This window comes from Palaemon carinicauda, chromosome 1 (assembly GCF_036898095.1).
Source record: "Palaemon carinicauda isolate YSFRI2023 chromosome 1, ASM3689809v2, whole genome shotgun sequence".
NCBI classification, from domain to species: Eukaryota; Metazoa; Arthropoda; class Malacostraca; order Decapoda; family Palaemonidae; genus Palaemon; species Palaemon carinicauda.
In genome coordinates this window covers 232,650,707-232,670,091 of record NC_090725.1, presented here as the reverse complement: position 1 = coordinate 232,670,091, position 19,385 = coordinate 232,650,707, and the positions used below count along the sequence as shown (strand labels likewise).

The 19,385-nt window shown below is 46.0% G+C and overlaps 1 protein-coding gene and 1 pseudogene across 3 annotated transcripts in view; one reads left to right on the top strand and one right to left on the bottom strand.

The window, feature by feature from the left end:
* Fancd2 overlaps positions 1-19,385 on the bottom strand; it is a 728,399-nt gene that overhangs the window by 110,339 nt on the left and 598,675 nt on the right. The window lies entirely within an intron of this gene.
* On the top strand, positions 5,390-7,034 carry LOC137645883 (uncharacterized; annotated as a pseudogene).

Sequence of the window (19,385 nt, the reverse complement as noted above, 5' to 3'; positions counted from 1 at the left end):
AGTAGAGGTCTCCTTCTTTGTTTTGTTTCATTGTTGATGTCGGCTACCCCCCAAAATTGGGGGAAGTGCCTTTGGTATATGTATGTATGTATGCTATTTTGGCAAGAGCTTCACAGATTGGGTGATATCCTTGAATAAGTGCTTTCACAGCATCTGCTTGACAGGACCATCGTGTTGTAGAAACCCTCTTTGGCACCGATACTGGACCAGATTCAACAGTTTTCAGTAAGTCTGTAAGGATTGCATACCGATGTGTAGAAGCTGTGAAAAACACAAACTGCCTCAAGAAAACTGAAAAATGTGAGAGCTTCCTGACAACATTCAGCTACAGCTTTTCCAACCAAGTTCAGTGAAGGACCAAAACAGGGTATCCAAACTGCATGAGGATTTTCAGCTGTCACTTTTGCTTGCAGGCCATTATGTGGAGGCCCATGGGCAGGTGCCCTCTTTGCCCCCCCCCCCCCCCCATATCCAGCCCTGGCCATGACAGTCAATATGGCAGGATCATGTTGATATAGATTTCATAAGTGAACACTGATATATGCATGCAATATGATGTAAATAAGAAGGACCCGATGAAAATTGATGACACGAGGTCGGGAACACCCGTACGGAACCAATCCATACATGCAAATTTTTCAAGAATTTGTATTTTTATAATTGAGAAAACAAATGAAAAAGTCAGTGTGTGTAGGCTTATACCTTTTAATAAAAATAAGCACCAGAAGTGAAATCAAGCCATGAACAGCACATTTTTTTTTTTTTTTTTTAGCCTACAGGTATGAGTGATTTCAAGTGTTTTTCTTTTGTGAAACCATTTCATGGACAATATATATAGTGACCAAAAGTATTAAATGAGATCCATTATTGATAAGAAGTGCCTATGATTAATATTTAGAGTAATATTCAGGTTTTATAAAACTTTCTTTGTGGGGACGAACTGTGTACATAGGCTAGGCTACTGTACAGGTCTTTCCCATGCCAAAAATATTCTATGTGACTTCATTGTATTTTGCAAGTTCTTCTGGCATTTATTCTCTTTCAGATACATATCCAAAAACCTGTTCTCGCCATGCCATGCAAGTATTTACCCAAGAACCTCATCCAGACTGACCAAACAGGTCTGGAAGAGGCACTCAGGAACTGGGTTGCTACAAGGTGCAGCATAAGGGCTGCATACCAGCAATTTAGCATTTCTGGGCTCAGACCTGTGCCGCCCAGTGAAATGCTCCTTTAACATCATTTCTAAGGTAAAAACTTGCTATGAATTTACCAGAGAAAAAATAGTCTAGGAATGCTAGGTTGAACCCAGCTCGCTCACCTAATAAGGTGTCGGTATAATAACTGGGGCGTGATAATTAATCACAACCAGAGGTCTCGTACCATTTAGATATCTCCTCTCAATATCCCTGTACAGCGAGATGCCGTTCAAGACTTAGCACCGTCTACTACCAACGGTCCAACCCACGCTAGTGACGTCACTCCTTTCATAGCACTCGCGTTAAGAGGTTCACTTATTTCGGTGTGTGCCTTTTCCCGGATTTACCCAGGATTATATCATGATGTCTGAAACTACTGTCACTCCGTCAAAGTTAAGTACCAGATCTATGAGTTTTGAGTTTTTGGAGGTAGCCTTGCCCTTAGTTGTTAATTTATCACAGTTTTTAATTTTCACTGTTCGCAGTCGGGACCGCCATAGCGGCTGGCTACCTCCTCTCTCTCTCTCTCTCGTTCTTAACGCTTTACAATTAGTCCTCCATACTGATTGTTTTTCGTTTTGAACCTTTCTGGGTAATTCACGGTTCACACTCCGTGTTATTTTATTTTCTTATGGTATTTCATTATCCTGTTAATTACGATACAGTTGTTATGGTACTACGGTATCACAGTTCGTGTTAGGTTGGCATGCCTGCTTGCCCTCGGGTGCTGCTAGTTTTATGTTTCCACGGTATTACGTTTTCATAAACGATACATTACATTATATTTACGACTAGTAATGGCTTTAGTTAGAGTGGGACTCTCGCGAGGCAGTTTGTTTTTATATTTCTATGTCGGGCTCTCTCAGTTGTCTCTCCGGAGCTAACTTATATCCCTAACCATTTGACGATTAATCTTAAATATATATTTTCTTTTACTCGACTGTTCCCCTCATATGATCATTGTTACGGATTGACTTATTCTGTTATCTATTAACCTGTTACATATTAAGTGCTTTTTCACCCTTATGGCTTAAGATTAGTTTACCCACTGCTATAGCGGTGTACATTAGCTCCCGGAGCTCCCGGGCTCCTCTAGCTTTATCGCCCATGCGGCTTAAGAATGTGTTACCCACTGCTATAACAGTGTAGTTTAAGCTCCCGGAGCCCCCGGTCTCCTCTAGCTTTATTGCCCTTACGGCTTAAGAATGTTTTACCCACTGCTATAACAGTGTAGTTTAAGCTCCCGGAGCCCCCGGGCTCCTCTTGCTTACCTACGGGATACTTAAGTATCTTTATTTTAAAGACGGTACACTGTGCGATGACAGCCTATTCGGCGGCCCTTTACCAACCCTGTGGCCACGACGTTTGTCGGTCACATGAACACTGTGCTATCCTGGTAGATGGATTGGCAGTCTGGCACCCAGACAATTGTGTCGTTTGCTACAAGCTGGCTTCCCCGCTCACCTCAGACTCGGTAAGTGAAATTACGGCTAATCTTAGACTTACATTGCCTTAACCTCTGTCATTTTTGGTGGCCTTATTTCGCAAAGAGATTCATAAACTTTCTTATTTTATTTCTCTTGTGGAAACCACTTACCTTCAGTAATAATCTACTCTCTTTCAGAGCTCTCAGCCGGCTAAGACCTCAGCCCTGGCGACCCTCAAGGTCTGGATCGGCGGGTTCGCCCGCAATGTAAAGGCGAAACAGCCTTACATTCTTTCGGAGGAATGGTGTTCCCTCATCTACCCCAACGCCAAGACATCGGCTGCGGTCCCCAAGGATGTGGCGGACCCCATTATTGAGAAGATAGAGTCCCTGGTCTTAGCCCCGGGCCAGGAGGAGGTGGGCGGGACTATTACCGAAGACGTCGCTACCCTCAACTTAGACATAGAACCAATGGCTCTTGACGAACCAAACGTAGGTAGTGAGGTAGGTGGGTCCCGGGCTAAGACTCCTCTCCTTAGCCCGGCTTTTTCTTCTACTAACGCTGCTCATTCTTCTTTTCAGGGCTTCCCGGGGACCTCCGGGGCTGATTTCAAGCCTCGCCCAGTTACCCCGAAGGTTAAGGCTCACCGTAAGCCTTTGTTCAAGACTCGTAAGTCTTCAAAACCCCCGAAGTCGGTCAGGACTTCATCCGCAAGAGTACCCCAAGACTCCGCCGCCGTATCTTCGGCCCCTCAGGGTCCGGCATCCCCGCCGGCACCCGTTCCGCCCCGGCGGAAACCTTCGACCCGAAAGCCTTTTCTAAGGAACTTCTTTCCCAGATCGGGTCAATGATGTCATCCCTCACCGAGAGGATCTCCAACAATGAGAGCCTGGTGCAAGGCCTCACGCGTTCGGGGCTGCCACAACAGCAGCAATATCCCATCCCCGACGCTTCCAAGCTCCCACCATTCACCAAAAACAACCCCTGGAAGATGGCTCTGCATTCTCCCTTTACAGATGGCATGCTCACCATCGAGGATTTTGGCACCCGGCCTGTCGAGGACTATGAGTTCTACCCGCCGGGACTCCAATTCCCCTTCCCTGGCTTCGCCCGTCTGACCGAAGAGGCTCTGATCCGCTTGGATAAAGTCCCTAGGGAGACGGTCATCTATCCCAAGGAACATGCCCAGTCTACCTTGGTCCGGGCATTAAACGAGTGGGACTGTGTAAACACAATGCTCACGCCCCACAAGAGTTCTTATACCATGTTTGTGGTTGATGAACAAACCCCTACTCCATGCGTCACTAAGATCATGGATATTGCTTACCAGTCCGCCAAGGAAGAAAAGCCTCTGCCTCAGCTCCGGGAGACAGACTTGACTTCCCTCCTCTTTCCAGGTGACCATGAGTGCTGGCGTAACGCCCCGGCCACCTTCACGGCAGGCAAACTGAGTGCTGACTGTGCTTGTGCTTCCACACAGTTCAGCGAACACCTCCCCAAGCTCCCGGAATCACTAATCCGCCTTGAGTTCGAGGCCCGGTGCAGGCTGAGCAGATCTATTAATTCAGCCACTTTGGCCGAGATGACCGCCAATACCTATGAGGAGGAATCCCTCTTCAAAGTTCTTACCAAATCCCTCCTACAGACCTTACTAGTTGATGCGTTTGAGTTCCTCAACGCTAGGTTCCGCTGCCGGAGACACGTGTTAGCCGAGGCTACCATCAGGCATGAGCCTAATAGGCTCATCAAAGCCCCGGTCTGGGGCCCGGATCTCTTCCCGGAGGACTTAGTAAACTCTGTGCTCAGCGAGGCAGCTCGGGTCAACCAGAGCCTCAAAGTTAGATGGGGCCTAGTCCCCAAGCGGAAGTTCGAACCAGCTGGCGCCTCTGCCCGAGGCAGGAAGAGGTTGAGGCCCTTCCATTTCTCCCAGATCAGACAGCCTCTTCAGCTTGCACAACCCCAACCTTCTACTTCGAAGGGACAACCTCAACATCAGTACGTGTTGGGCCCTCAGGCACAGGTAGCATCGACATCTTATGCTACCTCCCCTGCCTTTAACCACACCTACGAGTCCCAAGGTTCCTTCCAAGGCTACCAACGTAGAGGCTCTGGCGCCAGAGGTGCCTTTCGCAACAGAGGTGGCGGAAAGGGTTTCAACCGAGGTAAGGCATTCTGCGGAGGCAGAGGAGGCAAGCCATCCTCAGCCCATTGAAAATCTCCAAGTAGGAGGGAGACTTTACGTCTTTCGAGCCCGTTGGAAGTTCAACAATTGGGCTTCCAGCATAATTTCCAAAGGTCTGGGGTGGAGCTGGATAAAAGTCAAGAGCCTATCAAAGTCAGTCCCCTTGCAATATCCGGCCCCAGGACTCGTCATTCACACAGACGCCTCCTTAACAGGGTGGGGAGGATACTCCCAGCACAAGAAAGTTCAGGGACTATGGTCGACGGTATTCCGACAATTTCACATCAATGTCCTAGAGGCCATGGCAGTATTCCTTACTCTAAAATGACTGAAACCAGCCAGGAACTTTCACATCCGGCTGGTTCTAGACAGCGCAGTCATAGTCCACTGTATAAACAGAGGCGGCTCCAAGTCAGCCCACATAAACCACGTCATGTTAGCAATATTCTCCTTGGCAACATCAAACAAGTGGCATCTGTCAGCAGTCTACACCTTGCGGGAGTGCGGAATGTAGTGGCGGACGCACTTTCGAGGACAACTCCGCTGGAGTCGGAATGGTCACTAGACAAACAGTCATTCAAATGGATCTTATCTCAAGTCCCGGGTCTCCAGGTGGACTTGTTTGCGACGGAATCCAACCACAAACTACAATGTTACGTGGCCCCCAACATGGACCCTTGGGCTCATGCCACAGACGCAATGCTGTTAGATTGGAACGTTTGGAAGAGGATTTATCTGTTCCCTCCGATAAATCTCCTGTTGAATGTATTGGACAAACTCAGGTCTTTCAGAGGCCGAGTAGCTCTGGTAGCCCCCAACTGGCCTAAGAGCAATTGGTTTCCTCTGTTACTGAAACTGGGCCTCTGCCCTCGGCAGATTCCCAATCCTATACTAACACAAGTAGTACAAACTCGCAATGTGTTAGCTTCCTCAAGAATTCAGAGTGCCCTAACTTTATGGACTTCATGAAGTTTGCTGCTCAAAAGGGTGCAAATATTGACCCTCTAAATACCCTATTCTTGGAATCGGACAAAAGGGAATCCACCCTCCGTCAGTATGACTCAGCTGTTAAAAAACTTGCAAAGTTTTTAAAGGACTCAAAGGTTGAAAAGATGACGATGAATCTAACTGTGACCTTCTTCAGAACTCTCCTTGAATCAGGCCTAGCAGCCAACACCATCATTACGATCAAATCAGCTTTGAAAAAGATCTTTCATATTGGTTTTGATATTGACCTTACGGATTCATACTTCTCGTCCATCCCGAGAGCTTGTGCCATATTGAAACCATCAACTCGCCCTAGTACGGTTTCCTGGTTTTTTAATGATATCCTGAAGCTGGCCTCTGACACTCTTAATGAATCCTGCAATTACATGGCACTGTTAAGGAAGACATTGTTCCTACTGAGCCTCGCTTCTGGCTCCAGAATTTCAGAACTTTCTGCCTTGTGTAGAGACTCAGGTCATATTGAATTCCTCTCTTCGGGAGAAGTCCTTCTCTCCCCTAACAAAGTTTTCCTTGCTAAAAATGAGGACCCTCAGAACAGGTGCTCTCCCTGGAAGATTGTTCCACTTCCTCGGGATCCATCCTTGTGTCCAGTTACCACCCTGAAAGCCTACTTAAATAGAACTTCCATTACAAACACAGGGCCCTTATTTGTTAGAGAAAATGGAGGAACCATTACCCTTAAAGGAATCAGGCAACAAATCCTTTATTTTATTAAACAGGCTAATCCTGAATCATTTCCCCATGTCCATGATATTCAAGCTGTTGCTACTTCAATTAATTTCTTCCACCACATGAAATTTGATGAACTCACAAAATATACAGGCTGGAAGTCCCCTAAAGTTTTTAAACACCACTACCTAAAACCTTTGGAAGCTCTAAAATTTGCTACAGTAGCAGCTGGGAAGGTGGTTCCTCCTGAAGGTACTGAGTCTTAATCACAACGTCTTGCTCTATCCTCTTTCCCTCCTACCTGCCTTACTTATTGTTACTACCTAGTTTTGGTTTTGTTTTTCTTGACTACACCCTTATGGTGTATTATTTGATAACTCGTTAGGATCTCAATTACTACCAATTGTTTTTATTTTATACCTGTATTTAGTCTTACTCTCCACGAGCTGCTTTTTTTATTTATCATGATGTTATTTATTTGATCTGCATTATCTGCCTGTCTTTTTGCCATCCCTAGTATGGGATTTTTTGCCATTATTATATTTAACTATTCACTATTAATATTGAGAGTACTTACCCTCGGGATACCCTGTATATCCTTTTCTGATATTAAAATCACGTTTGGTACTATCTTGTATTTATTACTTCCCTCAGGTATTGTGTCAAGTTTGGGTCCTTATTCTCTGGCACTATTTCACTGGGCGGCACAGGTCTGAGCCCAGAAAAGGGATTTTGACGAAGGAAAAATCTATTTCTGGGTGAGAGACCTGTGCTGCCCAGTGAAACCACCCTCACCTCCCTTCTTGGGCCCCAATCTTGGGTGCTATAAGGAGTGACGTCACTAGCGTGGGTTGGACCGTTGGTAGTAGACGGTGCTAGGTCTTGAACGGCACCTCACTGTACAGGGATATTAAGAGGAGATATCTAAATGGTACGAGACCTCTGGTTGTGATTAATTATCACGCCCCAGTTATTATACCGACACCTTATTAGGTGAGCGAGCTGGGTTCAACCTAGCATTCCTAGACTATTTTTTCTCTGGTAAACTCATAGCAAGTTTTTACCTTAGAAATGATGTTAAAGGAGCATTTCACTAGGCGGCACCGGTCTCTCGCCCAGAAATAGATTTTTCCTTCATAAAAATCCCTTTAAAGTGATGACCCTCCAAATAAGATTGGAAAATTTTTGCCTCTACTATAATCAAGCCTATTTTAGGTTAGGCTAAGCTATTCATTTTGTAATTTATCTTAGGCTAGGCTGTTATTCTTATCATATAGTGTAGTCAAGTCTATTTTAGGTTAGGCTAAGCTATTCATTTTGTAATTCATCTTAGGATAGGCTGATATTTTTATAATTTACCGTAGTCAAGTTTATATTAGGTTAGGCTAGGCTATTCTTTTTGTAATTCATCTCAGGCTAGGCTGATATTTTTCCCACCAAACACTAGGCTATGATTCATGCGTCCATGAAACAATCAATATGAGGCTTAAAAAAAAAAAAAAATGGACTGGAAGGTGTAAAATTATGAAAGGAAGTGTAAGAGAAAAATACCAAAATGATAGGATACACATATCTTGCAACCGATACGTGAAACAGATTTTTTGCAGCGATTTCATGGCTAAAATAGGGGACCATTACTAATTAAAACTGAAATTTGCAATTTTTTTAATCAAACACTATATATTTGTTTGCAATGTTTTTATATCACACATTTTGAACAATTTATAAGATGACAGTAACATTACAATTTCTTTCATTTTTTTTATTCTAGGTTTTGTTCTGCACATATTCCTTATAGTGGTCAATAAAGGTCAGCCGTTAAAAAAAGAATGGAATAAAACTAAATTTTTAAAATGCAATCAACAGCAATAAAGTACTGTATAAGAATTAAAGTTATGATATGTAGATTACAGTATACCAATTTCACATATAAACTTCACTCTTTTGTACTTCCAAAAATATTAAGGGTGAAGTAAACATACCTTAATCTCTTGGGTTTCAAGTAAAAGCAAATGATATAACGGATGAGCTATTATTTATCAAAACCTTTTAATCATATATAGACAGAAAATCTGTGATGGTGCTGGTGTCACAATCAAGTTCATCCGATTTCTTGGTAGTTGGCAGTAAACCAATTCTGTGCTTCTTGTATGCACAGTGTGGAAGAGGGAAGGATGGCATAGAGATTTTAAAGTTTATTATTTGTAAGCTTGAGGTTGTAAAGCTGTTACTTCAAATTTAATTGTTCAGCTTCGAAGGTAAGTAGGGAAAGGATTTAAATTTCTAAATGAAATAGTTTTTATCTCGTATAAAATAGAAAATAACCAGGAAAAATATAGCAGTCCATTTGTAATTTTCTCAAAATTTTGAATTAAATATGATTTTATACACTTATTTCTTTATAGTATGGCCATTCAATTTTTTTTTTTTTACAAATATTAAAAGCGAGTAATCCCTCCCACTTGCATCTCGAAGATGCTTCACTTTTGACCTTCAGCTCAGGACTGAAAGGGGTGGTTGAGGTGGGAAGTTTAACTTAAAAGGACTCAGGTTTGTATAGCTAGAAAAAATATAAATAGCTTTTAAAATTTGTTGTTTGTTCCTATATGTATACAAACCTTTTATCCTTCAAAATATGGAGTTTTTATGATAAAACAGTTTTATGAATACTTACCTGGCAGTTATATATATATAGCTTAGTCTCCGACTGCGGCAGAATTTAATCGAAAATCGCGGCAACCGCCTTGTGGTGGTTGTGTGGTTAGATGGTAAACAACCCTTACAGGGTGGTACTTGGAATCATTCCCGTTTTCTGTTCCTCAGATTATCTTTGCCCGACCTGTCTCCTGAGGGGAGGTGGGTGGGCAAAATATATATATAACTGCCAGGTAAGTATTCATAAAACTTTGTTTTATCATAAAAACTCCATTTTTATGAATAGAACTTACCTGGCAGTTATATATATATAGCTGATTCACACATTTGGAGGAGGGAAACAGACAGAAAAACATAGTTGAGGAAACAACAAGAGAGTTATAGGAGAACAAACACCTTGATTCCTTACCTGCTAAGGTAGCTGACTTCAAAGGTAACTGCCTTTTAGAGTCGCTTTCCCTTAGGAGTGTTCAGCCAGGAGTAGACCTGCTACGCTGCAAACAACTCAATCGAGTCTGTCAAAGGGGTAGGACCAACAACTTGACTAGACTTCAGAAAACTACCTTCCCATATAAAAAACCTGCAACCTTACTAAAGCTAACCATCTAACCTTGCAGAAATAGATATAAACTATCTATCTGGACTGAGGGAACCGTACCACAAGACGAGGACCTCAGACAACCATAAAAAACAAACCCATATACAAGTACATAAACTAAGGTTGAGTGGGGGTAGTAACTCCTTTGCTTAATACAGAAGCCGCAGCTACGTATGGGCCCAAGGTATAACATTTGTCATAGTCCACTCTTACCTCTCTGAGGTAATGAGAAGCGAAGACAGAGTTGCTCCTCCAGAACGTTGCGTCCATGATCTGCTTAACTGACATATTTTTCCGGTATGCCAGCGAAGCAGCAATGGCCCTTACTTCGTGAGCCCGTACTTTTAACAGGGCGAAGTTTTCTTCCTCCCAAAAGAGGTGGGCTTCCCTAATAGTTTCCCTCAGGAAAAAGGACAAAGCGTTCTTTGACAGGGGTTTTTGAGGATCCTTCACCGAACACCATAAGGAGTTGGAAGCACCCCTCACGCTCTTAGTGTGGGCCAAATAAGCCTTGAGAGCCCTAACCGGGCAGAGGAGGCTTTCCTGTTCCTGACCTACTAGATTCGTGAGGTTAGGGACTTCAAAAGTCCTGGGCCAGGGTTTCGAAGGGTTCTCATTCTTGGCGAGAAAGTCGAACCTCAAGGCACAAACCGCTCCATTTAGGGTGAAGCCTACACGCTTCTCGATTGCCTGGACCTCGCTGATCCTCCTGGCAGTCGCTAGAGACAAAAGGAAGAGGGTTTTCTTAGTCACATCTCGCAGAGAAGCTTGCGAGATAGGCTCAAACTTCCTGGAGCACAAAAACTTAAGCACCACATCCAGGTTCCAAGAAGGGGGTCTTAAGTGCACCTGCTTCGTTGTCTCAAAAGACCTAATGAGGTCCTGCAAGTCCTTATTCTGAGATAACTCTAAGCCTCTATGCCTAAAGACGGTTGAGAGCATGCTCCTGTATCCTTTAATGGTAGATACAGCCAGCTTAGCATCCTGCCTGAGGTACAAAAGAAAGTCTGCAATCTGGCTTAGAGAGGTAGAGGACGAGGAAACCTTGCGCTTCCTGCACCAAGCTCTAAAGATCTCCTACTTTGACTGGTAGACTCTTTGTGAAGAGATCCTCCTTGCCCTGGCAATAGCTTTCGCCGCTTGTGCCGAAAAGCCTCGAGATCTAACAAGCTTCTCGACAGTCTGAAGGCAGTCAGATTGAGAGCGAGGGGGTTTTGGTGAAATCTCTCGAAGTGGGGTTGTCTGAGAAGATCTGGACTTGCCGGGAGTCTTCTTGGAAAGTCCATCAGCAACCCTACCACTTCGGTGAACCATTCCCTTGCAGGCCAGAATGGAGCCACTAGGATCATTCGTCCCGAATCGAGGAGAGCGAATTTCCTGACAACCAGATTGATGATCTTGAACGGGGGAAAGGCATACATGTCCAGCCCCGTCCAATCCATCAAGAAGGCGTCCACTGCAACAGCTTCCTCGTCCGGGACTAGGGAGCAGTAGTTGGGGATCCTCTTGTTTAAACCGGAGGCGAAAAGGTCTATTACTGATCTGCCCCACAACTTCCAGAGGCTCCGACAGACATGCGGGTTGAGAGTCCACTCTGTAGGAAGGACTTGTCCCCTCCTGCTGAGCATGTCTGCCCTGATGTTTCTCTGCCCTTGAACAAACGTTGTCAACAGCTGGGTCTCGTTCTCGTTCGCCCAGAGGAGAAGCTCTCTCGCAGTTGAGAACAGAGAGAGGGAGTGAGTTCCCCCTTGCTTCCTTATGTACGCGAGAGCTGTGGTGTTGTCGGAATTGATCTCCACAGTCTTTCCCGACACCGAGGTTTTGAAGGCCTTGAGCCCTAACAAAATGGCCATCAATTCCTTCCTGTTGATATGCCAACTGACCTGACTCCCTTCCCAAATACCTGAGACTTCTTTGTTCCCTAGTGTTGCTCCCCAGCCTGACTCGGACGCGTCTGAGAATAACACTAGGTCGGGGTTCTTCTTGAACAAGGAGATCCCTTTTCCCAACAGAGCTGGGTCCAGCCATCACATTAAAAGATCCTTGATCTCTGTCGGAATGGGAAAAGAAAAAGTGTCCTCCTGGATCTTTCTGTTCCAAACCTTTGCAAGGAAGTGTTGCAAAGGACTTAGGTGCAGTCTCCCCAAAGGGACAAACTGCTTCAGGGAGGATAGAGTTCCCAGCAGACTCATCCACTCCTTCGCTGAGCATTCCTGCTTCCTCAAAAAGTCTTTGACTTTGTCCAGGCACCTGGTCTGCCTCTCCTGGGAGGGAGAAGCCTGAAAAAGAACTGAATTCAGAACTATCCCCAAATAGAGAATAGTCTGATTCGGCTCGGTCTGAGACTTCCCGCAGTTGACGATGAGTCCCAGGTCTTGAGTGATTGTATAAGTTTTCATTAGGTCCTCCAGACATTTCTCTTTCGACTGTGACCGGATCAGCCAGTCGTCTAGATAGAAGGAGACCCTTATCCCCTCCTGGTGTAACCAGCCTGCCACATTCGCCATTAGTCTGGTGAAAACTTGGGGAGCTGTGCTGAGACCGAAGCAAAGTGCCCTGAACTGGAAGCACTTGCCCTGGAACACAAACCTCAGATATCTCCTCGAAGACGGATGAATGGGGACGTGAAAATAAGCGTCCTGCAGGTCGAGAGAAACCATCCAGTCTCCTGGACGAACTGCAGCCAGCACTGACTGAGTCGTCTCCATGGAGAACTTTGTTTTCTCCACGAAGGCGTTCAGAGAGCTGACATCTAGGACTGGTCTCCATCCACCCGAGTTCTTGGGAACAGGCGATTGTAAAAGCCTGGGGAGGCGAGGTCTTGAACTGGCTCTATTGCTCCCTTGACCAACATCTGGTCGACTAGCTCCAGAAGAGCCTCTCGTTTCCCCGCGTCGGTGTACTGAGCCACTAAGGCTAGGGGAAAGTCTGAGAGAGGTGGTTTCTTTAAAAAGGGGATCTTGTAACCTTCCTTGACGACTGAGAGGGACCGGGTGTCCGCCCCTCTCCTTTTCCAAGACTGCCAAAAACGAGACAGTCTTGCCCCTACTGGTGTCTGGAGGACTTCCATCTCATTTTTTGGACCGGGGCCTAAACGCACCCCTGCTGGTCCATGGCCCTGACTCTTGTCTTCTCCCCCTAAAATCCGCTCTCGAGGAGATTCTGCCCCGAAAGGGCTGTTGAAACTTCTTCTCCTCCTTCTTCAGAGGAGCAGGAGCAACAGGTAAGGTCTTTCTAGCTGACCGAGACGAAAGGTCCTGAATAGCCTTCTGAGCCAGAGAAAGGGAGATATCTCTGACCAGAGCTTCAGGAAAAAGATGACGTGAAAAAGGGGCGTAAAGTACCTCCGACTTCTGGGCAACAGTCACAGATCTAGAGGTGAAGGAGCACAAAAGGGCCCTCTTCTTTAAGACCCCTGCTGAGAAAAGGGAAGCCAATTCATTAGCTCCATCCCTTAGAGCTTTGTCCATGCAGGACATGATACTCGTCAGGTCCTTCGTGTCCTCCAGGAGTTCAGACTTCCTGGCCAGAGTCCCGAGAGACCAGTCCAGGAAGCTGAAAACCTCGAAAACCCTGAAAATTCCCTTGACGAGGTGATCAAGCTCCGACATGGACCACATCACCTTGGCAGAGTTTGAAGCATGCCTTCTTGCCGAGTCCACAAGAGCCGAGAAGTCACCTTGGGAGGAGGAAGGCACTCCTAACCCCAAAGGTTCCCCTGTCTCATACCACATACCGGCCTTGGAAGCGAGCAGAGATGGTGGAAAAGAAAAGGTGGTCTTGAAAGCTTGTCTCCGTTCCTTCATCCAATCATCCACTTTAGCGAGAGCTTTCCTGGCAGAAATTGAAAGTTTCATTTTGATGAAGGCCGAAGACTTAGTAGCTTTCTTCCTGGTAAATTGAGACTGAGGAGAACGAGGGGCCGAAGGTTGAAATTCCTCCCCATAAAGTTCCGAAAGAGAGCGAGAAAGAACCTTGTAATCACTAGAAGAGTCGGCAGGTTTTTCTTCCTCTTCCAAAATATCTTCGAGGTCCTGCTCAATAATAACATCCCGAAGAGTTGGGCTGCCAGCAGTCTGGCAGCGAGAGCTGTTTGAATCCTGGCGCCGAGCGCCGCTAACATCCAGTCGGCGAGAAGCGGTATCGTCACGATGAAGAGAAGCGGTATCGTCACGATGACGAGAGGCAGTATCGTCACGATGACGAGAAACGGAAGCGTCCTGAAGATGCAGGCCGCCTTCGCCTTGAAAATGCAGACTGCATTCATCCTGTTTCCTAAGAAACGAGGCAGTAACGTCCAGGCGTTTCGAAAGGGAAACGGAATCGTCACGGCGCCGAGAACGAGAGGCAGTATCGTCCTGGCGCCGGGAGAGGGGGGAAGGAAATTCCTGGCAGCGTGCCGATGAAGAGGGTGTGCGTTGTCGTACGGCCGACGAAGTGCGCAGAGGTTTCTTGGGAGAGATACTAAAATCGCTCTTAGAAGAAGATCTCTTAACAGGCAAAGAGACGTCCTTACGTCTGACGGACTGAGAAGGGTGGCTGAAAGCTTTAACTAACGATGAAAGTTGTTCCTGCATAACAACCATGAAAGCTTTAGCAACCTCCGCTGGCTCTCGCGGTGCCGAAGACGGCAGTTGTCGTACGGCTTGACTGGGAGCGCTGGCAGAAGAAGTAGGGAGTCTAGCAGGATTAACCGGGCTAAGGACTCTCTGTTTCGCCCTTTTAACAGGAACATCGAAATCATCTTCCGAAGGATCAGGGTCTCTGCTACTTGAACCGGGAGAGGGAGAGCGAGACTGCACGTCTCGGTTCCACCCTCTCTTCATTGGTCTTGATTCGTAACGCCAATTACGTCTGGGAGAACGATCAGGCGAAGACACAAACGTATCCGACACGCCTTTCCTACGGCGGTCAAGAGCAGCCTGGGAGATCACAACAGGACTGTCTGAGGCGACGACTGACCGAGGATAAGCACCTCTCACCCCCTTTCGGCTTTCGACGTACCTTCTCCCTTGGTCCTGGGAGCTTGGTAGAGGTCTAGACCTAGGGGTATGACAGATTCGATCAGTCGCCACCTCCACTGCACTTTCACAAGCACTAATTTCACCTACACCCTTACCTTTAAAGGCCTCCAACTGTGCTTTAATGGCCTCCAATTCAGCAGCTAATTTAGCATACCCAGGGTCATCCGTAGGCACAGATCCTGTAGAAGCGGCAGGAGTCACTACATTTGGGGAAGGAATACCTTCCAAAGGGGTTACAAGCAAAGGGTCAATAGATAAATCTAAGCTAGGCTCACTAGCAGGCTTTGACTTTGATTTAGCTTTTCTAACTATCAATCTCAAGTTTGCGCACATAGCGCTTCATAGCTAACCAATCATCATCACTCAAAACCTCGCATTCCTTGCACTTATTATCTAAAGCACATTCAAACCCCCTGCAACCCATACAGATAGTGTGAGGGTCAACCGAAACTTTCGGCAACCTCACTTTGCAAATATCATTCGCACAAACACGATAATGAATTTTCTCACTCATGATAATAAAGGAAAAAAGACAAAAAAAATTAAAAACACGATTGCCAAATCCCAACACAGTGTACTTCACCAAAAACGAAGTCCAAAAAGGCGATGAAGGGAAAGCGATCCGAAAAAACTCTGAAAGGCGGACCAACGATGTTGTCGATCCGGCCGGCAGAGATAATCTGAGGAACAGAAAACGAGAATGATTCCAAGTACCACCCTGTAAGGGTTGTTAACCATCTAACCACACAACCACCACAAGGCGGTTGCCGCGATTTTCGATTAAATTCTGCCGCAGTCGGAGACTCAGCTATATATATATATAACTGCCAGGTAAGTTCTATTCATAAAATGGGTGACTTGCTAATTGTTGGGTTGTTAGTCCACTAGAACATAACTGGTTGGTTCTTTTTTTTTCCTGGAAGTGTCAGTCCTCCTGGTCCTCTGTGTGGGAGCAAAGGAGACGACTCGAGCAACCCTCTATCTCTCCATCATAGGGATGAATAGGCTAATAGGGCCTGGCTTGTACACAAGATTGGTACATGGTCAAATGGAGAATCTCTTCCCCATAAGGTGAGAACAGTCTGAAATGCTATACCTGGCTTATGATTATCAAAGGTTGGTACTATATATGTTCTGCCATCTTCCCCTACATCAAGGGAGGATGGGGGAAATACTTCTTTAGATTCTTAAGAATGAAGCTAAGCATAGTTTACCAGCATCATTACATCCGGCAAGTAATAGTATGACCGCTGCAACTCCTAGAGGGGCAGTTGAAAAGCCAGTCTTTCTACCTTCTATCCCAGGCTTGCATCTACACATTACCATAAGAGGCTGAGCTGGTTACACAATTAGGTGAACAGCTACCACAGCACAAAGAACAAGTATTGAGGGACTTGTGGGCATACTACTGTAGGTAAAAACCGAACGTCTTTGGCATTTCCAAACCGCGCCCTTAAACACTAGCCTAACTTTAATTACAGAACTGGCCGGTTTACCGGTTGCACTTTTTGGCCAATATTGATAGTTTTTCCAATATCTGCTATTTGTCTCGCAGTTTGTTGGAATTGTTCTACAAAAACTCATTATGTTTCTGAGAACAAACAAAATACAATAGTTTTTTTTTATTCAATATTGACAAAAATGCAGTAATTTCATTGCTCAAATATTTTGAAATTGTTATGTGAACAAAATACATTATACATACATATACCAAGGAACTTCCCCCAATTTTGGGGAGTAGCCTCGTCCAAGCACTCGAGCATTCACCTCTCTCTCACCACTCCATCAACATACAAGTTAAACAACCACGACAACATCCCAAACCCCTGTCTCAGTCCCACTCTCACCACCGGAAACCAGTCGCTCACTTCATTTCCTATCCTAACACATGCTTTACTACCTATGTAGAAACTTTTCACTGCTTGCAACCTTGCCCCAACTCGGTATAACCTCACCACATTCCACATTGCTTCCTTATCAACTCTATCATACGCTTTCTCCAGATCTATAAACGCAACATACACCTCTTTACCTTAACCTAAATATTTCTCGCATATCTGCCTAACTGTAAAAATCTGATTCATACAACCCCTACCTCTTCTAAAACCCCCCTGTACTTCTAAGATTGCATTCTCTGTTTTATCCTTAATCCTATTAATCAGTAATCTACCATACACTTTTCCAACTACACTCAACAAACTAATACCCCTTGAATTATAACACTCATGCACATCTCCCTTACCCTTATATAGTGGTACAATACACGCACAAACCCAATCTACTGGTACCATTGACAACACAAAATCAAAAATTTTAAGTAATTTGTATTTTTCCTAACAGTACTTACCTTGAACTACTTTCTTAGGAGTATCTGGGATTCTCCTCCCAACCGACCAGAATTTTGTGTAGTTTCCCCTATCTCCGTTTTCTATAGTGGGTCCCTCTGTAGCAGATGAATACCCGCCCTGAGGCGACCCGGGTCAGTGAGCGCGTGTGGCCAGGTCTCGGTCACCAGTAAGTTTATGATAGATATGGTATCAAAGTCCTGAAAGACACTCGGGGAAGGATGGGTGGGCCATAACCCGAAAGTAGTTCGAGGTAAGTACTGTACTGTTAGGAAAAATACAAATTACTTAAAATTTGTGATTTGTTCCAACACGGAGTACTTACCTCGAACTACTTTCTTATTAGACTTATACTTTAGGAGGCGGGGGTGGTCTTACGGGCCAATAGACTGGCTGGATAATAACATCGAACCTAGATAGGAGACTAGGTTCTTCTGACCCAAAACGGAATATGAGACTTGGGGATAACTACGCAAAAAACTATTTAGTGTCTAAGTAACTTGCCTCTGTAAGGATCTCCGGACATGGGTGCTTCTACTGAACGTTTCTCACATGGCAGGGGTAAGGAATAAAGGGGAATGGAGGGGAAGCGGTAATATGGGGGGAAAAGGTAAAGAAGGAACCTGTGTCGCTTGGACTTACCGCCCACGGCTTCTCCGAGGCTATAACCTTAAATCTTTTGTTGTGCAGAAATGACCGGACCAATAGAGAAGCCATCCAAAGACTTTCTAGAACAGTGCTTCAGGTAGTGGGCCATAAAGGTGGACTGCCTGGACCATGTGCCTGCCTTCAGGATCTGGCCCACAGCCATGTTCTTCTCGAAGGCCAACAAAGTGCTCAGGCCCCTAATATCATGGGGTCTCGGCTTACCCGGTAGGGAAACCCCGGTGCTGTCGTAGGGCCTCATAATCTTCTGTCGTAACCAGAAGGAGATAGTATTCCTGGACACTGCTTTCTTCATCAAGCCCGACGAGACGAACAGACTCTTGATCCCAGGGCGAAGTCTAACCTCGTACGACAACCCATGGAGCTCGCTCACTTTCTTAGCTGATGCCAGGGCTAGAAGGAAGACAGTCTTGAGGGCGAGCTCCTTATCTAGGATGTCCTTAAGGGGTTCGAAGGGTGGCTCCGACAGAGCCTTCAGAACTCTGGCAACGTCCCACTGTGGCACTCTTAGAGGCACGGGGAGAACTTGATTGCTTGAAGCTCTTAATGAGCATCGAGATTTGTCGGGAAGCTCCTAGATCAAGACCTTTGAGGAGGAAGACTTGGCCCAAGGCCGCTCGGACACCCTTGATGGCCGGGATAGACATGCCTACGTCGTCTCTCAGATAGACTAGGAAGTCCGCTATTCAATGAATGGAGGCCTCCAACGGCCTGATGTTCTGTGAGGCGCACCATTTAGTAAAAGTGGTCCATTTTGCTTGATACACTGCGATAGAAGACCGTCTCAGGTAACCCGATATCCTTACTGCGGTCTTCGGCGAGTATCCTTCCTTCTTCAGGAGCCGCTCGATAACCTCCACGCGTGTAGGCGGAGGGACCGAGGGTTTTCGTGAAATCTTTGGAAGTGGGGCTGACAGAGGTCTTCCCTGTCTAGAAGGGGCCACGGTGGGAGGCGGGCCAGTTCCTTTAGGTCCGCGAACCACTCTCTCTCTCCGACCACCAGGGCGCTACCAAAGTCATCCATAGGTTGTTTGCTCGTCTTACTCTGTTGACGACTTGTCTGAGCATCCCGAAGGGAGGGAAGGCATACACGTCGAGGTTGTCCCAAGAATGATGAAAGGCGTCCTCGAACGCTGCTGTTAGATCTGGCACAGCAGAACAAAACACGGGGAGCTGTGCGTTGAGTTTTGTGGCGAAGAGGTCCATCACTGGCGAACCCCACTTCAGGATGATTGTCTGAGCCACTTCTGGGTGCAGGGACCACTCCGACCCTATCACTTGGCCCATCCTGCTGAGGCCATCGGCTAGAACGTTCCGCTTTCCTGGAATGAACCTGGCTGTGACCTCGATCTGTTCCTTTGAGGCCCATTCCAGGAACTCTGTCGTGAGACTGCACAGCTCCTTCGACTTCAGTCCTCCTTGCTTTTTCACGTAGGCCACCACAGTGGCGTTGTCGCACATCAGAGCCACGGTGTTTCCCCCGGAGAAGACAGACGAATTCTAGGCATGCCCTTTGAACGGCCATCAGTTCTAGGACGTTTAAGTGACGGCTCTTTTCCTCGGGGGACCACTTCCCCTTTGCCGACTCGTCGAGAAGATGAGCTCCCCATCT